At 42.5% G+C, this 21,073-nt stretch overlaps 2 long non-coding RNA genes across 2 annotated transcripts; one reads left to right on the top strand and one right to left on the bottom strand.

The window, feature by feature from the left end:
* The first annotated feature begins 9,845 nt into the window (after positions 1-9,845).
* Positions 9,846-12,782, top strand: LOC137853426 (uncharacterized). Its single transcript, XR_011094499.1, has 2 exons — positions 9,846-9,976; positions 10,482-12,782. It is a non-coding gene; the product is annotated as an uncharacterized lncRNA (long non-coding RNA).
* A 1,427-nt stretch (positions 12,783-14,209) lies between these two features.
* Positions 14,210-16,711, bottom strand: LOC137853424 (uncharacterized). Its single transcript, XR_011094498.1, has 2 exons — positions 15,459-16,711; positions 14,210-14,837 (listed from the first exon to the last, which is right to left on the bottom strand). It is a non-coding gene; the product is annotated as an uncharacterized lncRNA (long non-coding RNA).
* Between the last annotated feature and the right edge of the window lie 4,362 nt (positions 16,712-21,073).

Below are 21,073 nucleotides of genomic sequence, written 5' to 3'. Positions count from 1 at the left end.
TACCGTGTTTATCGGCAGTGTACAGTTACGAAAGCAGATGGTTTGTTAAAAACATAATAACACATCACTCACGTAGCCAGGGAGAAGCAGCTTGACAGCCCGACTGAGCAGCCTTTAGGAGCTCACAGTTCCACAAAGATGCTTTTCGTGGGACACAGCAGAGCCACCCTGCCTCTGGCTGGGACATCAGACTTAATAATCTTCGATGGGATTTTCAGAAGCGCCTCAGGTTTGTTAGAAGGACATTTCTTATCCTTAATGACTCGTGATTCTAAATTATTTAGGTGTCTTTGACAATCTCACCACTAATCCTAGGGAGAACCAAGGCAGGATCCTTAATAAGCACAACGCTGCAGTCTGCACCATTTATGTCCCAAGAGCAGCGGTGCTGCGTGGCTGGTGGGAGTTAATTAAATCTGCATCACTCACCTGCCCAGAGATAACCACCCTGCATGCTTCCCATTGCTCTTCCTTCTGCCAGAAGATATAAAACCTGCTCAGTGAATACACAGCCATGGAAGATGAAAATTTTGTGCATGGACACACATCGGCAATTCTCACAGCACAATCCCACCAGTTTAGTAATACTTTGTCCCAGCATGAGTTGGAGTCAAGTCTTTTCAGCATACAACCTGGTCTAGCATCTCAGTATGCATCTTTTGATGCACAGTCTTCTCCCTAAAGACCTGATGAAAACCTGTCTTGCCCATGCACTCTGCAGTGTTCACACCTGGGAGCAAATTTAGCTGCAAACCGGCAAATGCAAATTTTTGGCTCAAGCACAAAGAGGAATGACATACATTCTGAACAGTGAAATACACACATTTTTGCAATATTTGTGCCCCTTAAGTGTGAGCAGAGAACTTCCCAGAGAAAAGTTGCGTGCACTCCACCAACCTTTCCTGAAAACCATCGACTCTGCAGCCCAGGTGCCTGCTAAAACTACCCGGTGGTATTGATTGAGTGGTATCACATACCTCTCTCGCTATTCTTAAGTGAATAGCTGAGCCCTACTCCCTGACTTGGCAAAATCAATAAAAAGATCATGATTCCCATGGCTCTAGAAAGGGGTCAAACACAAATCAGTATGTGGAGTGTTCCTTTTCTATAGGAGGAACAGAGCAGAGGTGAGGTTATTTTCTGACTGCACTTCCAGACCCCATCCTCAATGCCAGCTGTAGAAAAATTGGTAGCTATGATTTGGTGATGCTTCCCTGCACAGTGTGGCTGTGCTGTGGAACCTCTTGCTGCTTGGTGTGGTAGCCAAAAGATGCAAAAAAGTGTGTGCTTGGGTTTGAAAAGTGCTTTGACAATTTGAAGGAAGAGAAGATACTAGTGGGCTATTAAATGTAGAGATACTCTGGTTCAAAATCAGGAGTCAAAATCACTAAAAGTGGCTGGAGACAGGGAGTGCAAATAGATTTGCCATGATCTTGTAATCTTTGTGCACCTGTGGGTTATTGGTCTAGCTCAATATTGAGTTGCTTCCATTGCTCTGGACGTTAGAGGTTATGGGGGCGTAGGGTGCACAAAATTGCAAGCCCTCTCTGCCCTAGTAAGCTTGGGTTGGAGGCAGTTTGTCTTATTTACACGTGTTCAGGTCTGATCTGATAAATGTGTTGGGGATATCTGCACCGTGATTTGGGCTGCTACAAAAGCATGCTTTTTCTGAGCATCTTGAAACTAAGCTCTGTGCTGTTTGCCACCTGCAGTGCCCTGTTAGCTCTCTTTGTACTAGTTTGGCTTGCAAAGAGGTTACTGCACCAGGGATGTTCCTGGAAGAATTTCCACTGTGAATATCTCAGCAGGTTGCACCCTGGCCTGAAGGTCTTGCAAGCCCCTGAGAAAAACCCTCTTAGAAAGAGAGGAATTCAATCACTGCTGAAAATAGGTAGAAGAGATTTGGTGGGAGACAAGGCATGTCTGAAGAGGAGACAGCTGGCTAAGTTCTCCTGTTGCCACTTAAAATTCCATCCACTTTCTGGCTGATGCTTCTGTCCATCATCAAAGTGGAATGGGATCAGAGAGCCATGAAGAGGAAATTTATTATATTGATTTTTTTTTTCGTCTCTCTCTCTTTTTTTTTTTTTTTTTTTTTTTTTTTTTGTCCTGTATCTGAGCATGACATGTAATGGAGAAACTATCATACACCTGCTTTCTCTCCCTCTGCTAGATGAGAATAGCTTTCTTTCAATTATACATTTGCTGTTTGGGTTGCTCCTTGCAAAGACGACCCTGCATCAGTTAGGTCAGCAGGAGATTGCTTGTTCCTTTCCTGAGGTATCCATTTAGAGGCCCGAACATCAGATGGTGTATATGATCTCAGTGAAACTATGGTCAAGTTTATATGTCCCTGTCTTCCAAGGACAGAACTGAACTCCAGTGCTTTGCTCTGTAGAGTTTTAGCTTAGTTTCCTGTGAAATGACATCTAGCAGATGATGTGTATATACTTGTACATGTGGAGCTGTGCATCTCGACCCTATAACTTTGAGCCTCATTTCAGTAGAATTAGTAAAATAGCACAAAACAAAACAAAATAGTAGGAAATGTCAAGGTGTTGGGTTAAAGAAGAGCAACTCTGCTAAAGTTCTCTGAAAGCAAGGATGCATCATCTGACTGGGGAATCAAGCAGTCGCACAAGTAAGAGTTGTTACAGAAGCATCCATGGGAAGAAGCGTCCACACAGTAGCAATTAATCCCCCAGGCTGGATTCTCCCTCATGGCTTTTCTGATGCCTTTAGGAACTAGCTGCAGGGCCGATGATGACAAGGTGATGATGAGACTCGCTGTCTCTCCACCAGTAACAAAAACCAAGTATCTCAGATGGAGAAAGTGGCTCTCAAGATGCCTAAAATCAGGGGAGATTTTGAGACAGAGATTCTCTTGGTCCAGGTATGTTGTCATGCTCACTGCTGCAGTGTTGGAGAGGATGAGCAGGGAAGAGGTATGGAGAAATGTTACCTGAGGACAGGTTGTGAAGGTGCACAGGGAGATCCATTGGTGGCTTGATTACAGTAGGTAATTACCTTATGGAGAGACAATGTCATCTGGTAGATGACTTAAAACCATCTGAGAAAGACGTGATACTTTTTCTTTAATGCAGTCTTTCTCCATCTGTTAAAGTTAATTTCTTATCTGCATTGTTTTTAAAACACCTATCAGTAGTCTGCTCAGACACTGGACTTGGCCCTGCAGCACAGGACTCAGCAGGTACCAGCTGGAAAGCAAAATAGAGCTAACAGACAGGAAAGAGAATTGCAGCCTGAAGTCTGTTTCCATCGCCCTCAGCTGGAGAAGCATGTTTCTGTGCAGGGATTGCACAGAATCCTGTTGGTTACATCCAGCTTTGCAGCCCCATCAGATTTAGCAGGTTGTGTGTGCTCTTTGTCATTATTCATGACTCTCAAACCAGCAGTGGAATAATGTTACTTCTGGAGTACAAGCCTATTGATGTCATGGTACTTCCAATCACATTACAACTTGGACAAAAGACCTTCATTTCCCCCCCAAAAAAGGTTCTGTCTTGCCCCCATTCATCCCAGTGTCTGCTTTTCAAATTTAGCAACATAACCTGAATTATTGAAAATCAAGTTATTTCATGTCTCACATTTCTCTGGCAGAGCATGATGGCTATTGACAATGGGCCATCAATCATGTTTTAAAAAGAGCCATCAGCAGTAGGCAGGAGAAAGAATGATTCAAGGATTTCCAGCAAAAGCTGAAAATATCACTAATGAAAGGCCAAGTGAAATCTTTTCCTAACGAAAGAAAGCCCTAACTCGTAACCAGAAGCTGTGTGCTTTCAGTATCTTATCCTGGCATTGTTCTGATTGTCCCCAGCTCAAAGAAGATGATATATCTTGGACCCATATTGCAGTTTAATTGGTGTCCAGATGGTTTTGTGCGCAGTCTTGTAGAGGTTGCATTTGAATAAGTAGATTCCTCATGCCTGAAAGTGCTTTATGTAAAGCACATATGCAACGTATGAAAATGGCATTGGCTTCTGATCAGTCCATGCCATGTAAATTCATGTTTTAAGTGTTCAGCCAAGGTCAGAAAGAATGAAGGGAGATAAATATTGGCATGGGCTCCTTTGAGCCATAGTCATTTTTAAGTATTTAAAGGTTATCTAATAATCCCCCAGTCTGTCTTTTAGCATTGATTTTCATGAAATAGTTTTCAAGGCAAGGAAAGTAGCCAGGATGGGGAGAAGAGACAGAATTTGGCCCCTGGCTAAAATGGAAATACTATGTACAAAACCTAGGGCTGCTAATCAGCTGTCTGGGAACAGGTTAGGCCCTAAAGCATTAATGTATTGAAATATGCTACAGATCTTGTTTGTGCTTTTCACCATTTTGCTGTCTTGGCAGGTCCCTCTTGCCATCCGAGGGATGCTTTGCCAAGACACTGAGCTTCTGTTCATCTGGTGCCAGGGAGACTGCAGTGATTTACATGTCTCTTTTCCTTGCTTGCAATTAAGTGTGGACTGGGTTCAAAATGGATGCACATTCAGTATCCCGAGGTGATTTGGGTGCAGCTAATTAGGCAGCAGAACCCAAGAAGGCCATGAAATACTCATGGAGTATTTCGTCTGCTACCTCTCATATAAAATGACATTGGAGTGTCTTTGGGTGTTGCTCAGACTTCACAGTTGCATTCAACATTTTTATACTACATTATTCCAAGACTTCATGTTTTCAAGCATAAATTAAGCACTTAAGAAATAATTTGGAAGAAGGACTTTTCAGCCATCAAGTGAAAGGTCTGGAGTGATCTGTATTTGTTGATACGCATTTTGCTGTAAGGAGATGGAAATCAGTTTGGAATATGAGAATCAGAGGAGATTCTGATTTCTCCCACCACATTTGGCAAACTGAAAGGAATCCACTCACAAAGAAAATAATTTTGGGCCAAGTAAAACATTTTACTCAGAATAGAAGATAATATTTTGTGTCATAAGAACAACAGATGAAAATAAAAGCTAGAAGAGAATTGAAGGAGCTTTTAAAAAGTTCAAGGGAAACAAAATGTTTAAGTTTTAGAAAGCCTTGTTTTTCTCACTTCTATTTTCTATCACAAAAGTTTTGGCTTTAAAATGTTGTTGTAACATTGACACTGTTAGGGGCAAGAATTTGAATGAGATATCAAGGATATGATTCAGTGGGACGGATATGATTCATAAGGATGGATTGATCTGCAGTGGTTTGCCCCAAGATTTTGTGCATCAGTTCAGTGGGAGCAGAACGAGGAATTGCTGTTGTGCTTGTGGATGACGCTGTGGCCAGCTGCAGAAATCCAGTTCTATGTTGTTAGATTTTGGCAGAGCTATTGGGAGTCCCTCATAGCCCTGGGAAGCTATGCCTGGCATAGGATGTTGGAGTTACAGGAAACGGTTGTATAAATCTTCCAAGGTTTCCCCTTGCTTTAAGGAAAGACATAAATCTAGTTCTGATATATGGCAGATATATCAATTTGTACAGGTGGCTCCCATGTCAAAATCCTTTCCAAGGTGTGTTGGTGTCTTGTGAAAGCAGTCCAGCCAGTCTTACTTTGTTCCTTTCAATTTTATATTTCCAAGACCTTGTCAGAAAGAGCCTCTTGTTTTTGCAGTTACAAAGAAGCAGAGAAGTACGTAAGAAGAGGGGTAATATCAAAAAACAGCTGGTAAATGCTGGAGAGAGACCTCAAGCAGCAGAACCAGTGCCAAACAAAATTACGTAAGACAATATTTACCTGTCTCCAAGAATTTGTTACAGACAGTGCTAGGGGAAAAAAAAAATGTCCTGTAGATTGTTAGAGGACTCCTAGAGCAGAAGGACATGAAAATGAATGTCAAGACTTTAAAGAATAAAAGATGGAGCAAAGCTGCAGTCAGCCTGGGATCTTTCTGTGTTAGAGTGTCTTAATAAACTGGAGGTTTGGGAGGTTGTTTTCCAAGTTGAGGTAATTAAATGACACACCACAGTGGGTTAAGTGGCTTAGAAATGAATCCGATGCAGCTGTCGTGGAGCAGGTATAAAGCCAGTTGGATGTGCTTTGAATTTGGGTGGATATGTTGCTGCTGTGCCAGTTGGTGGGGGCACTGGCGTGCTGTCTCGAGCACTGTGGTGTGCAAGCGGCGTGCAGCTGAACTGCAAGATATGCAGCAGTGTGCCTGTTTGTGCTAAGAGAGGTGAAATGTTTGCTTTCATGTCTTCTCTACAAGCCCCACTGTTGCTCTGACAGCACTGCTTTCACCTGCAGCTTTTTCCATCATCCAGCTAGTGACAGATGAATACACACATGCTTGGCCCAGTGGCTTGTTACATGGAGCACAGCCCTCTGACACTTCCCCTGCAGTGCCCAGTCTTTGAAAGGGACCCACATGTGGCATCCTGTGCTGTCCTAGCACCAGCTGAGCTGAGCTTGTGCGGTTCTTGAGAAGAAAGGTGCCACTACCCTTAATGAGAGGAGCATGACTTGCCAGTTATTACATTCAGCTGGAGTTTGCCCAGTTTAATACTCAGAAGGTATGTCATCTGTCCCCCAGAGCACGGGAATAATGGGCAGAGAACAAAAGCAGGAGGTGGCAGCTTACAAATTAAAGAAGACTTTCTTCTTTTTTTCCTTTCCTTTCTTTTTTCCTTTTTTTTTTTTTTTTCCTCTCTCTCTCTTTTTTTTCTTTTTTTTTTTTTTTTTTTTTTTTTTCCCCCTCCTTAAAAAACATAGCCAATTCACTGCTGTAAGATCCGAGTGAAACTGCCTATTTTCTGTTTCCTATGTTTTTGAACATACTTGACTATGTCTGGGTTTGGGGCAGGACAAAAATCCACCTGCTGTGGGGTTAGACTGAGGGCTGGAAGAAACTTTCTCTGAAGACGTTATCCTGATCTGCTCCCCAGAGGTTACTGTTGCTGTAGGTTTTCTTGTTCTGCTCACCACTGACAGTAGCCAACATTTGAACTTTGTTTGCCAAAACACACACCCATGTAAAATAGGCATATATGAGAGCACCACAACTCTTTGTCCTTGGCTCACTCCTTGCACTTTTAGTCACAGGACCATTCCCAAAGCACCAGCTGCCCTTCCTGCTCCCCAGAGCAGGGCTGGTGGCTGCCTTTGGACAAGGCTCATTGAAAAAGAGCCAGGCTGAATCGAAGTCAAGCAGCGTGCAGGGGAAAAGTCCCGCTTCACTAACCCAGGCAGGATAACTCCAGCAGAGACACGCATTTCAGTTTCCTGGCTCTCTGGGGGAAGGATGAATGGCAGACACTGGAAAGAGCTTGTACCATTGAATTTTTAAAATGTACTTTCTTTCACCTTAGCAGCGTCAGGCTTGCGAGTTCAAGGAGGAGGAGACAATGTCCCAGATTTTTAAGACAGGCACAAAGCTCATTCTCTTGTAAAAGACGATAAATCAGGGGGTCCTCTTATTTTCCCTCTGGGTTTTGAGGCTGGAAATACAGTAGAGCCAGCTCTCGGCTAGCAGAGATTTTGCACAGATCAGTTGGCATGAGCAGAAGAGAGCTCACTGCTGCAAAGAGAATCAATGTTCAGTAAGGATTTTGAACATATGCAGATATGATTTATGCTTTGCAGTGGTCTATAAGTACTGTCTTACACATCACAAGAGATCAAACACTCTTTAACAGTGAAAACCGTTCACACAGACCACAGAAAGCGCATTAGATACCCCAATATAATGCCCAGTCCAGCATGGGATGTGGTAACTAAAGATTTTCCAAACACCGGTCCCTGAAACATGTTCCTCCTCTCGCCTGACTGTGGCTGAAAGTCAAGCACAGCGATATCTCTCATGAGATGACAGGAGAGGAATAAAACCTAAGCCAGCGAATTAAGGGGAGACAGCAGGGCCTGGAGCAGGCAGCAGAGAAATGAAGCTTGTCAGAGTCTTGCTCTGACTGGAAAAGTTTTGGCTCTAAATGGGGACAGCTTGGCCCAGGAGGGCTAGAGGGGCTGGGACAGCAGCTGTATGGTGTGCTCCAGCTGCATGGGCACCCCTGCTTCATGCACACTTTAGTTCTGTGCACGCTTCTGCACACCCAGCCACATCCTTGGGTTCCCTGCAGACCCCAAGAGATGACCACTGCTCATTCACCTCCGTATTTCTCTCTCCTAGGGTTTGGGAAACAGAAACACCATGGCACAGCAGTTCCCACCTTGCAGCAGGAAACTTCTGCTCCTCTCCTCTTTTTGTCCTCAGGAGGCAGCCCTGGGGTTGTTGCAGCCTTTCCCCCTTCCAGGAGCAGGGGCAGCTGGAGCAGCCTGTAGCTGTGGCACTGCTCTGCAAGGGGATGGGATGCAGGGCTGTAGGAGCAACTGCTGTGCCTTTCACATGGATCTTGGCAAAGCAGAGCCTGCAAAGAGAGAAGTAAAGCAAACAATAATTAACATCATCTGCCTCCTGCTCCTCTTGAGCATTACCGAAGACACAAATCCCACTAGTAAATACGTAATGAACAAGGAAACATAGTGCGAACCCTGGAAACTCTCTGCTTTGCTTTTCAGGGATTGAAGTTTCATTGACTGGTTAGCATTGTTTTTGTTTTTTTTCTATTTTAAATAACATGTACAACCCTCACAACAGGAGCCGAGGAAGGTGCTTATTTAAATGCGTCCCCTAAGATTTTAAATAGTAGCCCTCGTACCTCAGTGATCTCGAGCGAAATCAAACGTGTTGGGAGTTTGCATGATGCACATAAGCTAGCAATGGCCAGCGGTCAGCCTTGCTCTGATTAATCACATTAATGAAGAACTGAAGCACCACAATAGTTGCTTTATTGTCTGGAAGTGTCTCAGTCCTTTCCAGCTGGCATGTTCATCTACCTCTCTGTAGCCAGCTATGGGACTTCTGACAGTCAGACCTTGGCCCATCGGTTGCAGGTCACCCTGATCCAAGTCAGGGTGCATTTAGAAAGTGCCAGGTTTGGAGCCTCTCAGGAGGTTGAATTTTTAAGGCTCTATCTTTTGTTTAACACTTTTCTGTGGGACAGGCTGTACTTTGAGAACAAAGAGCAGGGCTGAAATTAGTTCTTGGTCTCCTAGTTGCTGTAGCTGTTACTGTCCCAAGTAAAGCTGGGTCTCTGCCTGCTGTTCGCTTTGCCTGGCGATTGCTAGGTAGTAACTGGAAGTGAGGAGAGTAACTCTTTTTCTCTTAAAAACATTTTTTTTTTTTTTTTGGCTGGTTTGGTTTGTTTGTTTTAGCTATGAAAGCAAGTGATACGATGCAGAAGCTTACATTCCCTTCAATGGCAAGCTAAACTTCTGCACAGCCTTCTGGCAAACATGATGTTCTCCAAGCTCAGCCTCTCATTTTCACTCTGTCTCTCCCCAAAGTGAAAGGAGCTGTTGCAAAGTGCCTGTTTCTGTGGGCTGCATGTCCTGGGCTTTGGCTCTTTGTCATCGTCACACAGGATGGAAAGCATGTTCCAGTCTCTTCTCCTTCCCCAGTAACCAGGAAGCACAGAGGATGCTTCTTTGGCAAAACTGCCTGGATGTTTGGCTCTGTATGGTGTGTTGATTAATTGCATTTCCGTTTAATTTCACTTTTGGGATGGCTTGCATGGTCGCTACAGTTATGGGGAAAGCAATGTGCAGACTCAGCTGAAATTCCTCCCTAACCTCTTGGATCTGTGCTGCAGGGGGAGAGAAGGGAAGGAAGTGCCCCGGTTGCCATAGTAATAAGCCGTTCTGCAAAAAAATAAAAAAAAACAGGCTTCTTTCATTTTGTCTTCCTCATGAAAAAGATTTCACCTCCCAGCTCTCTCTGAGCTGGGTGGGCATTAGAGCAATGCCTTTAAAATCAGTGTTACTTGTGTCCCGACCATACTCGTCAGCTGGAGTGATGGGAACACTTCAGGCTCAATTTAGGAAAGGGAATGCTTGAATAAGCACAGGCTTCCTCTAAGCACCTCCTAAATGCCCTGCAAATATGCACCTTTGTAACGATGCCTTCTCTGCAACGATCCCAGAATGGTAAACTCCAGACTTCTGTATTGATATTTAAAATCTAATATCAGATTATTATTTTTTTCACCTGGGAAGTGGGTGAAAGGAAGAACGGGGCACCTGGAAATAGAGTGAGGCAGTTTCTCTGCTGGTGTCTCTCTGGGATGCTCCAAAAGATAAAAGTTCTCTGATGCCAATTAACTCTAGCAGAGGATCTGCTGATGATTTTAAGTGGAACATCAAATCTCGTTGAGATAGAAATAACTCTTTTATTCCTACCTCAGTTCTCAACACTTTATCAAATTCTGCTCCTGGACTCATGCCAGGCCTTTTCAGAAATAATGAAATGATTATTCTTTGTTCCAAGCTGGGAAGACTTTATCCTGAAAAAAAAAAGAGCCTTGCATTTATTACAGTTTTACCCCTCGTTTTCATTAGTGACTCATTCCTGGATTAGCCTGGCAAATCTGTTTACTATTGTAGAGTTCATTGTATTTTTTCACCTTATATTTATTTTTCTTCTGTCGTACAGGGCAGTAAATTGCACGAAGGTGAAGGGAAAATGAGTTGAAAGCAAGCCAAGGAGGAGCAGAGGAGCAAGGCAAGTATCACGAAGATGAGGGACCCATGGGAACTGGTAACACCAAGGAGAAGGTAAAGAAGCAGCAGATTTATGACCAGCTGGTGAGAAGGCAGGTGGAGCATGGTCTGGGAAGCTTCTGGAGGAGCGTCCTGTGGGTTATAAATGAAGGTGAGGGAGATGGGAGACCTGGGCAGAAAACGGGGGTAACAGAAGCCAGTGGGGCTACTCGGAGTAAAGGTCAGTGATGGGTTTGCAGCTGGAACCTTTTTCTCCAGCATACAAAATCCATCAGTGCCACCATACTTTGTAAACATTTCTTGGCTTTGCCAAGTTGTTCATATCAGAAGCGAAGCAAAGAAGCTAAGAAGAAAAAAAGTTTTCTCAGTATTTTAAAATGAAACATTAGTTCCAAATGTCTACCCTTGGATGCTCCCTTCACTCGTTAAAAAGAAAGAGAGAGAGAGAGAAATGTTCATGCAAAGCAAAATCTGTTCCTTGTTGATTCAATGTTTCATTATTATAGAAATATTTTGCTATTTTTTGGAAATATTAAGACTATTCTGGTCTCTTTATTTTGGATTCAGGCACTGCCAGCAAGGCAAGAGGAAATGTTAAGGCCTTCAGTTATTTGCCTTCTGGAAATACCCCCTTAGTCTGAGGCTGGGCCTAAAAGCAAAAATTCCTGGATGGGGCTTTGGGGGTGGGTGGTTTGGTAGTCTGGATAAAACGTGGTACATATGGGTTCAAAATGGGGTTGAACCTGAGGGTGGTCAGGCACGGAGACAACGCTTGTGGCTCAGGCAGGGTGTCAGCTGCAGGCCTGGAGGCCAGGAGGAATTTGTGGGAAGCATTGCTCTGTGTGTGTCCTATTTTTATACTTCTCCTGAGTCATCTGTATTCCCAGTGCTGGAGAGTGTACTGGATTAGATGCACTTTCGGTCTGACCAAGAGGTCACACTCACATTCTTGTTTCAAGCTTTTATGAAGACAGAGGAAACAGGTAGGGAATGACAAGTAACCCAGGCAGTCTTTCTACTTGTGCAGTTTGTTTTTCCACACACACACACTCTTCTGCCTTGAGCATCTTTCCAGTGAAGGCATTAAGCCAGTTTATGAGGTGAGTGAGACTGGTGAGAATATTAGAATGGTGCAATTAGAGTTAATTAGATGTGCTGAAATGAAGTAATGAATCTGGATTTCCAACACCCACATAAGCACACCACAGATGAAAAGAAAAGGGAGAAATCCTGTGATAAGGAGTTTTGAGAGGTATCATTAAGATATACCAACTACTGAGCCTTTTCAGGCAGAATGGGTTCAATATGTAATGCAGGTAAGCAAAACACTGGGTAATTTAGACTAGAAGGGGCTTCTGGAGGTCCACCCTCCAGGCACAAAGCAGGGCCAGCTGAAGAAGGTTGCTCAGGGCTATACCTGGTCAAGTTCTGAATTTATCTCCAGAGGTGGAGTTTCCTCACTTCTCTTAACATCTATTTCAGCGTTTGACCACCAACATGATGAGAAAAATAACCTATCAAGAAAAAGAAAATGAGATACAAGCAAGATGTTGGTGCTATGGTATGCAATCTATGGTGCTGAGGATCCCAGATCTATGGCAGTCACTCTGAATGATGTCCCCTTTGTCACCATGTGGTATGTTCCCAGAGCACATCTTACTGTCTGGTTTTGTCTTAAAAAGTCTGCTTTGCAGGCTCCTAAAGCTCTGTGAGAGGAGCAGCTGGGGAATTTTTCAAATGTGGACTCCTGCCTTGGATTAACATCCCAGTGTGCATGTTCAACATCGGCTGTACTACCCCCTCCGAGGCAGTGTTACTCAACACACGCTTTATAGCTGAGCAAATTCCTGAGTGCTTTTTAGGGCTAGGCCTGCAGGGGCTTGTAAATCTTCCCTTGGACTCTCGTTAGCGCTTCCCTCTCTGCCCTTGCTTGCTCCCACAGGGGCCATGACGAGAAGGCCGTGTGAGATAAGCAGTACACACTGGGACACTCTGCTGCATCTTTTCGCGAGAGCAGCTCCACACAGGAGCTCACTGAGTTCAGATGAAGGCAATGAAGGGTGTCTGAAGACTATTTATTTTTTTAATTTTATTTTTAATAATTATTTTTAGTTCCATGGCTCAGCTGTTTCTCCTGGGAAGAGTAAGCCTCTGTGTGAGATTACATCAGCTGAACTTTCCAAATGATACTTTAATAACACGTTACAATTAAAAAAAAAAAAAAAAAAGGAAAGGAAAGAAGAAAGAGTCCCCAGACAGCCCACTGTTTTGCCCTTTTGGATCTATACAGGCTAGTTGTTTTTTTTCCCCATCTTATTGCTAAGTTCCTAACAGAAAGTGCCTCTGTTGCAGCAGAGACTGGAGGTGGTTCAGCCTCACTTGTGAACCAAGGACATCCCACCACATTTGACCTCATAGATGTAACCTAATGACCACAAAGAGGGAAATTTCCATCCCTTGACCATCCCACATGCTAAATCTTCTAGGACACTTGTTGCAAGAAAAATATAGATGCTTCCATCTGCAAGCACAACAATTTCCCCTGCAGAGAGATTTCTGGGAGTGTTATTTCCCTAATGCTTTAAAGAAACCTGCACCTGCACAGAAACATGGACGTTTTCTTCGGAAATATTGTGTGGAGATTCGGATTCTTAAATATCAGTGGTCACTTGTCACCACAAAAGACTTTGAAGCAGCCCACAGAGAGGATCTGATCTCTGTATGTCCCTCCTTTTCCTGTGCCACAACAGCTGAGGGTTGCTTCATGACAGCCAGGTGCATGAATTGTTATCTCCACTACACAGGTGTGGCAATGAAGGACAGACTGCTAGGAACGAAGCACTTTTAGGGCAGCACACACCATTAATGCTGTCCTGCCCAACACTGAAATATTTCAACATTCTCACAAATGAAAGGAATGAGACCAGTTTATTCACATGGTTTCCTGCAGAAGCAAGGATAATGTGATTTTGGTGGTGTCTGTCTCCCTTGCTCTTCTCTCCATCACTTTTTTCCCCTCTGCTAGCTAGTTTCCACCAGATTTAGCAGTAAGGGGGAGACCTCAAAGGTTATGTGTTCAAACGGGGTTTTGCCCCCTCAAAGAGATGGCCATGTAGGGGAGATGTTGCAAGAGTGGTCATTGCATCAGTGAAACAACTGAAATGTGAGGTTCAGCCTTATTAAGCACCACAGAATCCCCAGATGAGAGATGAAGCTTGCAAGCAAGGCATTCAGATCCCTCTTTTAAAGGTCTTTTTTTTTTTTTTTTTTTTGACTCCTCTTTACACTTCTTGGGGACATAATTCTGCCTCATGAAGCTGAGGAGATTTTGGGAAGGGAGCAGTAGGGAGCTTGGTGCTTTGGAACCAGCCTCTGTCACTGGATTTTCCTGTGGGTTGCTCAGCCGGTGGAACAGCAGTGACAAACCACCAAAAACAGTGTGTATAAATAACATTTTAAAATTAATCATCCCATTTCCTGCAAGTGATAAGAAAATTTGCCTTGTCTGCGAGTAATTTGCAGTCATTCATGGCAATTTCTAATATTTAAATACTAAGTAAATTAATTATTTGCCATTATTTTTAGTTAACTGCATTACTGTAATTGCAAGGACTAAATAAATCAATTACTTAAAAAAAAGAAAGCCTCAGACAAACATGGTAAATCAATTACTTACTATTTAATGGGAATTACTTGATGTTACAGAAAACAACAGAGGAACAAATCCTTTTATGACATCAGCAAAATTCAATCACTGTCTGGGGAAAGGGATTTCAGTGCAATGTTACATCTTTATTTAACTTACCAGATAACGTAATGAAATAGTGAGAACACATGGGAACCACGAGCCCAGCCTGACCACCACACACTGCGCAGAGGGAGGCTGGGACATGATCTCCTGAACCATTTCAGAGGCAAGAAAAACACCCTTTGGTGGACAGCACTAGTGCCAGGAAAGCTGTGACAACAGATACGGTTAGGAGCTGCCTGGATAAATGCCACCTGTGCTGGGAAACAAATCCATTGTTAGAAATTTTTTGAGGAGAAATGAGGACTACATCGGAGAACATCATTGCTATGGCACTGGGAGGTAGTTGCAGCTAGCCTGCATCTATGATGCATCTCCTCTCCTCTTGGGAGGGTCTGTTATCAATTCAGCAAATGCCCACCACCTTGAGCCTTACCTCACCAAGGCAATAATGTCAGCAATAGCCTGCTCTGCTGACAAGAGGCTCGTTCTGAGCACCATGTGTGCTGCTGGCCAGCAGGAGCCTTTGTGTCCGTGGACCTGCCAGCAATAAAAATAACTGCTGAGCTCTTCCTGGTAATTTTCCCTCTGAGGATGTGTTCAATTTGCATTCTCTATCCAGCCAGCAACTTTCACACAACTTGAAGGAGTTTAATTATCTTCAGGAGCTCAAATTATGTCTGATGAGCTTTAAATTGAGCAAGAGCTTCAGTATTAGTCATAAGAAGGAAGACAGGCAGATAAGGTATGCAGTATGCAAACCCTGTCTCATTATGAAAGTGGGGTTAGAGCCCACCAGAGCTCAGTTTAAATAGGTTCTTTATTATTTCTGGTCTCTAGTCTACTCTTCTCATTGCTGTTATGACTGGCATTTAAGCTTGCTTGGGGTGATGAGAAACCAGGCTAGAACCAGAAAATATGAAATCTTTACCAAGTTAAATATCACCCCTGTATTTTTGGATACTTTGTGAACCAGATTAGTTTGAAAATAGCCCCCTTGGTGATTCAGGTATCATCCCAAAACACCAAGAAAAGAGGATTACACATAGTGTATCACAAGAATGCCCAAAACATCATTATTTGTATTAAGGTTACATGTTTTAAATACAATTACTCAGGGGGTGTTATGGGATATTTTCAGAAGAAAACCCCATGCTGCACCTGCGTGTGCTGCTCCTGGTGGTGTCCCTTGACCTGGCAATCCTGCTCACACAACTTCTGTCCACTCCAGCTGACTCAGGAACTTGGACAGAGTATGACGGGCTCCACGCTTTCTTCCTCAGCACCCATAACCAATGGGATTTCCTCCAGGTGGAAATCCACATGAGTTAATAGAAGTGCCAGCACAAAATGTGCCCAGTGGGGACCTCATCTTCACTGGATGGATTTAATTCCAGACCTAAATTGCTACTGAAGTATCTATGAGGTCCACAAGTAAGACCAGGAGGAAGCCTGAAGACAGAGGTTGAAAGTGGCACTGGCTCGAGGGGGTACAAGAATCTCCTCATGCCCATTCTTACACCTACCTAGGAAGGGGTCACTCCAGCCTCTGGATGCAGGCAGGTGGATGACCGTAGCTATTCACAGCTCTCAAATCTAGCTTCATTTTTAACGCAGCCTGCTGGGAGCTCTCACAACATGCCTGAGGGCTCCCCCCTCTGCAAGGTCTTTCCCAGCAAACAGGGCTTACTCTTGCCACTCTTACTAAAGTACTGTCAGAAATTATTGCATTACAATTGCTAAGCATTTAATGTGCCTCAGCTGCATCCCTGATTGCATCAATTAACAACAAATCAACTGAGGAGCCAATTTGGGTTCAAAATAGACTTAATGAGATGCCTCTGTTGCCTTTTTTTGTTTGTTTGTTTTAATATACCACACCTGGAAGGTGGACATAAGTTTATTGTTATTGGTTTAGTCTTTGTCTTATAACAGTCCACTTTACAACCATGCTATGCGCTGTCCGTGCAGTGAGAGGCTGTGCTACAAAGAGTTTAACCGTGATGTGTAGCACTGGGATTATTTTTCTTTTACAGAAATGAAGGCCTAGAGACCTGCAGAAAACACAGCATGCTGGAGCATAAAACCACTGATGATAGTAAAGTTCTCTAATAATATGGTAACAATGAGTATAAATTAGTGTTTAATAAAATGTTTTGAGCTGCATAAGTAACAAAGAGTTCCAGAAGCAACATGTCCTGCCACTGGTGGTGGCAGGCCTGGCTTTGTGCTGAGGCATGGATCACCTTGAAGAGTCCTGTACTGTAATGGTGATTGTGTAAGTGGTACCACAGCCGGTGTTGGTTGTGTTGTTTTGCTCTGTTTTTAAAAAAACAAAAAGCTTGTCTTGTTTCTGACAAATGCCACCGATCATGCGGTGGTGCTGATGGAAGGAGTTCATCTCCCATCTCACCTGCTGAATGCCTTTGGAAGGCTTCATTACCATGCAAATAGAGATTGCACACAGCCTAATAAAAATACATCTGTCAGACTGCACACATTTATAACAGTAAATGTTAGCATAACTAGGATTTATAGAGCAAGAGAATTTCATCTGGGGCTGGTTAAACTTGGCCTACCACTGGAAACAATAAGGGTTAATTATGCTTCAGTAATTCTGACACCTTTCTGATGAACAATTCATCTCTGTTGGACCAAAAAACTGCCATGATACTAGGAAACTTTTGACCTTGAAATGACGGAGGAGGATTTTGACAAAGAAATTGCAAAGGTGACAAATGAGAAGGCGACCAACATAGGTATGAGCAGCAATGAAAAATACAGTCAAGTAAAGGTGGGAAATGATCATCTAACTCAACCATCATTTTGCAAGCGATCAAGTTGTCATCTGACTTATTTGGGGGCAAGCCTTCAAGAAGACAACATGTCTGTGATGATTTATGCACTGAGATTAAAGATTTGAAGGAGGTTACTGCTGTGTCCTGCTTTGGGAAAGCATTGGGGGATGAAGGGACATCCCTCCCTGAGCCACCGGGCCCCAGGCTATGGAGGGTGATGGTAGGGGCACCAAGCTGGAAGCCCGCAGTGAGCAGCTATGTAGGTGGGGATACAGGGAGGGCTTTCTGCCTAGGAATATCAGGGGACCTCAGGAGGCAACTGCACTGAATGTATGGTGTTGGTCTTCACTTTCTCCCCATGGAGAGCCTGCTCCTAGGCATAGCTAGCCATGTCTTGAGCAGAGTTCCTGAAGAAAGAAGTCTCTCTGCCTTACCAGAGCCACCTAATACAGAAGATGGTCTAACTAAAAATGTGTTCTGCTCTTTATAGCCGTGCTGGGACATCAGCACCATATTCACCTGCTTTTGGTGGTACTTAAAATTGGCAAATTGCAGCTATCTTCTGAATCTCAGTAAGCACCCTGCTTTCTGAAACAGTCCCAAACTAGGGAGAGGACAGCCGTCTCTTCTACATCAACCAGCTCTCATTGAATGTATCTTAGATTGGCGATTACAGTCAAATAACTTATTGACATATTAAAATTGTTGTGTGCACAGTGCAAAGCATTTGCCAATGTCCGTTTATTGTATTTACTGTGGCAATACTGGCAAGAAGCCAGGGAAAATGAGTTTGGGTCTGATTAATTTTTCAAAGGCCATGAAGGAAAAAAAGAAGAAAAGTTTTTAATTCATACTGGAAATCACATGCAGAGCCTGTGTGTTCAATCTTAACTCTGGGCTGTGCACATTTCTGGAAAATTATAAACGTGTTACTGGATTTTACATCTAGATATGTTGTAATAAAAATACCTTGAAATGCAGTTTTTTTATTATGCTTTTCAAAGTGTTTGTAAGGGATTAACTCAGAGCATCTCTGCCTTGCATGGCAAGGATTATTTAGATTGCTGCACTACTGATTTTCACAGTTTTTACCTTTACCACAAAATACACGTGTTGGTCCAATGAACAAAAAATCTTTATTGGCTAACATTGAAATGAACCCTGTAGAGCTCATGGGAAAGCTCCTTAGTCAAGGTGTTGGTGCCTGTTCAAAAAATTAGTTGATTCCTGCCCCCCCCCCCCCCCCCCCCCCGGAAAATGGCTTTGGATTTAATTTTGTTTTCTTATTTGTTTATTTTTATTTTTTTTTTTTTTTTAATGCCAGAAAGGAGTGTAGACCCAACACCAAACAATGGGTTTTAATTTTTTCCCCCATTATGTTTTCCCTTCCCTTCCCTGCTCTGTAGTGGAAAAAAAAAGAAAAAAAAAAAAAAAGAGGTTTTCATCTAAGTATTTCCTTAAAAAGTATAGTTCTCAAATCAATTCTATTTGTTATCTTCTGTGTTTGTAAACAGCAGTCAGATATTCCTGTGCAAGTTATGCCATTTTAGATTAAAAGTGAGAAAAAGGAAAGCAGGTGTAAATTTTGAAATAGAAAGACAATTGTTGATACTTGAAAAATATGAGGCTTATTCCCAGGATGGCAACTGGATCTGCAGGCAGCAAGCCCCAAATCAAGGGGCACAGACAGGTGAGAGTCATATTTACAGGATGTGGTTCACCATCTCCTTTTTTTTTTTTCTCCACCCAATCTCCGTGTGCAATTTTTACTTCTTCATGATAGGTAGGTTGGGAATGGCCTTGGAAACACAGGCGTCTCTGTGTATCCATACCTCTAGGTCTAAATGCAGAACACACAGACTGTCCTTAGCTTTGTATTCTGCAGGCATTTCCCTGGGATGTTAATAAATTAGAGACACTTTCTTTTCCCTTCAGCTGCAATGCTGGTTTGTCCCCATTATACAGTGATAACCCAAATGCTGTAGAAATCACTTTATACTTGATTATCTTCCAGACAAATTATCTGCTGTAGGATTTGGTTTTTATAGATTTTTTCATAGATGTTCTAAGCCCTTGTAGCACATTTTAGTGAGAGTTTATACAGCTTTGTTAGCAGCTCAGTGTTTTCAGTATTTAAAGTCTTTGACATACACTATTCCTAGCCAAGGAATTTGTTAGTGGCTGATGTAGTTATTTTTCACAATGTCCTGTCTTTCAGCAGTAAAGTCCAGCTCCATCCTTCCAAAATGAATAGGGTACAGGTAATATCTATAGAAATAAAAAGCAACAACAAAAAAACAGCAACAACAAAAAACAAGACTCCACAGCAATGCCTTTTCCTCCACTTTTTGACCAGAAGTGAGGGCTCTTGGCACTGAAGAGAGTCCCTGGTAATAAACTGGTTACTCTTCAAGATTCATCCCAAGCCAACACCCTTTCTGCTGTCATGAGAGACCTTGGTTTTGTTAGTGATACTCTTTTCCATGAACACCACCTAGATGAAAAATGACAGAGACAAAAGTTTAAAGTGTTACCTAGACTAAGAATTGGTGGTTAGTTAGGGGCTGGAATAATTGTGGAGAGGAACAGGTGAGCATGGAGAATTTCATTCCTTTTTAAGCATTCCTTGGGAGCCTTAAATATGTGATTGAAGAAGATATGACAGAGGCAGGGAAGAGATGTCAGAACTGCTAACATGCAGAAAATCAGCTACAGAAAATCAGTTTATGTGAGCCCAGAAGCCGAGCAGATAATGGCCCAAGAAGTGATTTCCTGCTTACTTGACAAACATAAGCAGTCTCATATTTTATAAGTACACAAGCTATCCTTGCAACTTACAGCCATCTCTTTACAATGGTCTGGAGCATCAACTTGTTTCTGTATTGCAATTCCAGCCACGTCACTTTCAATACAGAGTTGCACGCTGGTCAGAAGAGCAATTTAATCAACTCTAAGAGCTACAACGTGAATTCAGAGTTCTGCCACAAAATGCCTTGCAAGACTTTTTTTTTTAAAAAAACAACTGTGTGGGTTAATTTTTGCCTGCCAACTGGCTTTTAAGCCTTTAGAGTTAGCCTTGTCAGTCCTTAGTTTTAACCAGTGTCCCCATGCAGAAGCTGGGAATTAAATACAGGGAGAATGCAGACGCTTTGCTGAACACTCTTCCCCTGTCCTGAGTGATTCCACCTAATGTTAATCCAATGTTTAGTCACTGTCTATTCACCACCTGCTCTCCCTCTGTTCACTGTTCATTTTCACGTTTGTAAGCAGTGAAGAGCTCCTTACAGGAAAGGCTTCTTTCCACCCACACGGAAAAAAGAGGAACACAATTCTCAGTTATTCTTTCCAATTGACTAACCACATCGATGTACAGGGCAACCTGAAAAGTTAAAGTAGAAATAAGAAAGAAAATTAGAAATAGGCGATTTAATAGGCATTAGAAATAAGACAACTTTAGAAAGCATGTATTAAAACATGTCTGGAAATAAAAAAAGACCTAGATGAAGATTCTTGTCTGTGTTTTCAAAGACATTACTAACTTCTAAAGTTCTCTTTAATAATTCTGAGTATTTCACACATCACAGACTTGAAACATCGAAAGACATCCCATCTTTTTAATTATTGTGTCTCTTTCTTTCAAGAAGATGTCGCTATGGAAAAACTATTAAAAAAAGAGAAGGGGAAATAATGAATATCATTATGATAGGGAGAAAAAATAATAATAGGTAGTACTCAAAAGGCAAACAAGGTTATTATGATCCGAAAGTCGGGAGAGGAATAATTTCAGCACCAATAAAATTGTCATCATAAAAGCATTTTATAGAAAGGGCAAAGAAAGTGTGTGATATGAAGGTATTTTATAAAATCTGAATGGAGAAATAAATATATGTAGGAACTCCAGCAAGTTCTAAATCCATCCATCAAATTCATGATGAATTCATGATGAATTTTAGTGTCATGCATTTTTGGTTTTTAGAT

The sequence above is a fragment of the Anas acuta genome, chromosome 3, assembly GCF_963932015.1.
Source record: "Anas acuta chromosome 3, bAnaAcu1.1, whole genome shotgun sequence".
NCBI lineage: Eukaryota > Metazoa > Chordata > Aves > Anseriformes > Anatidae > Anas > Anas acuta.
This window is presented reverse-complemented; position numbering and strand designations above follow the sequence as displayed.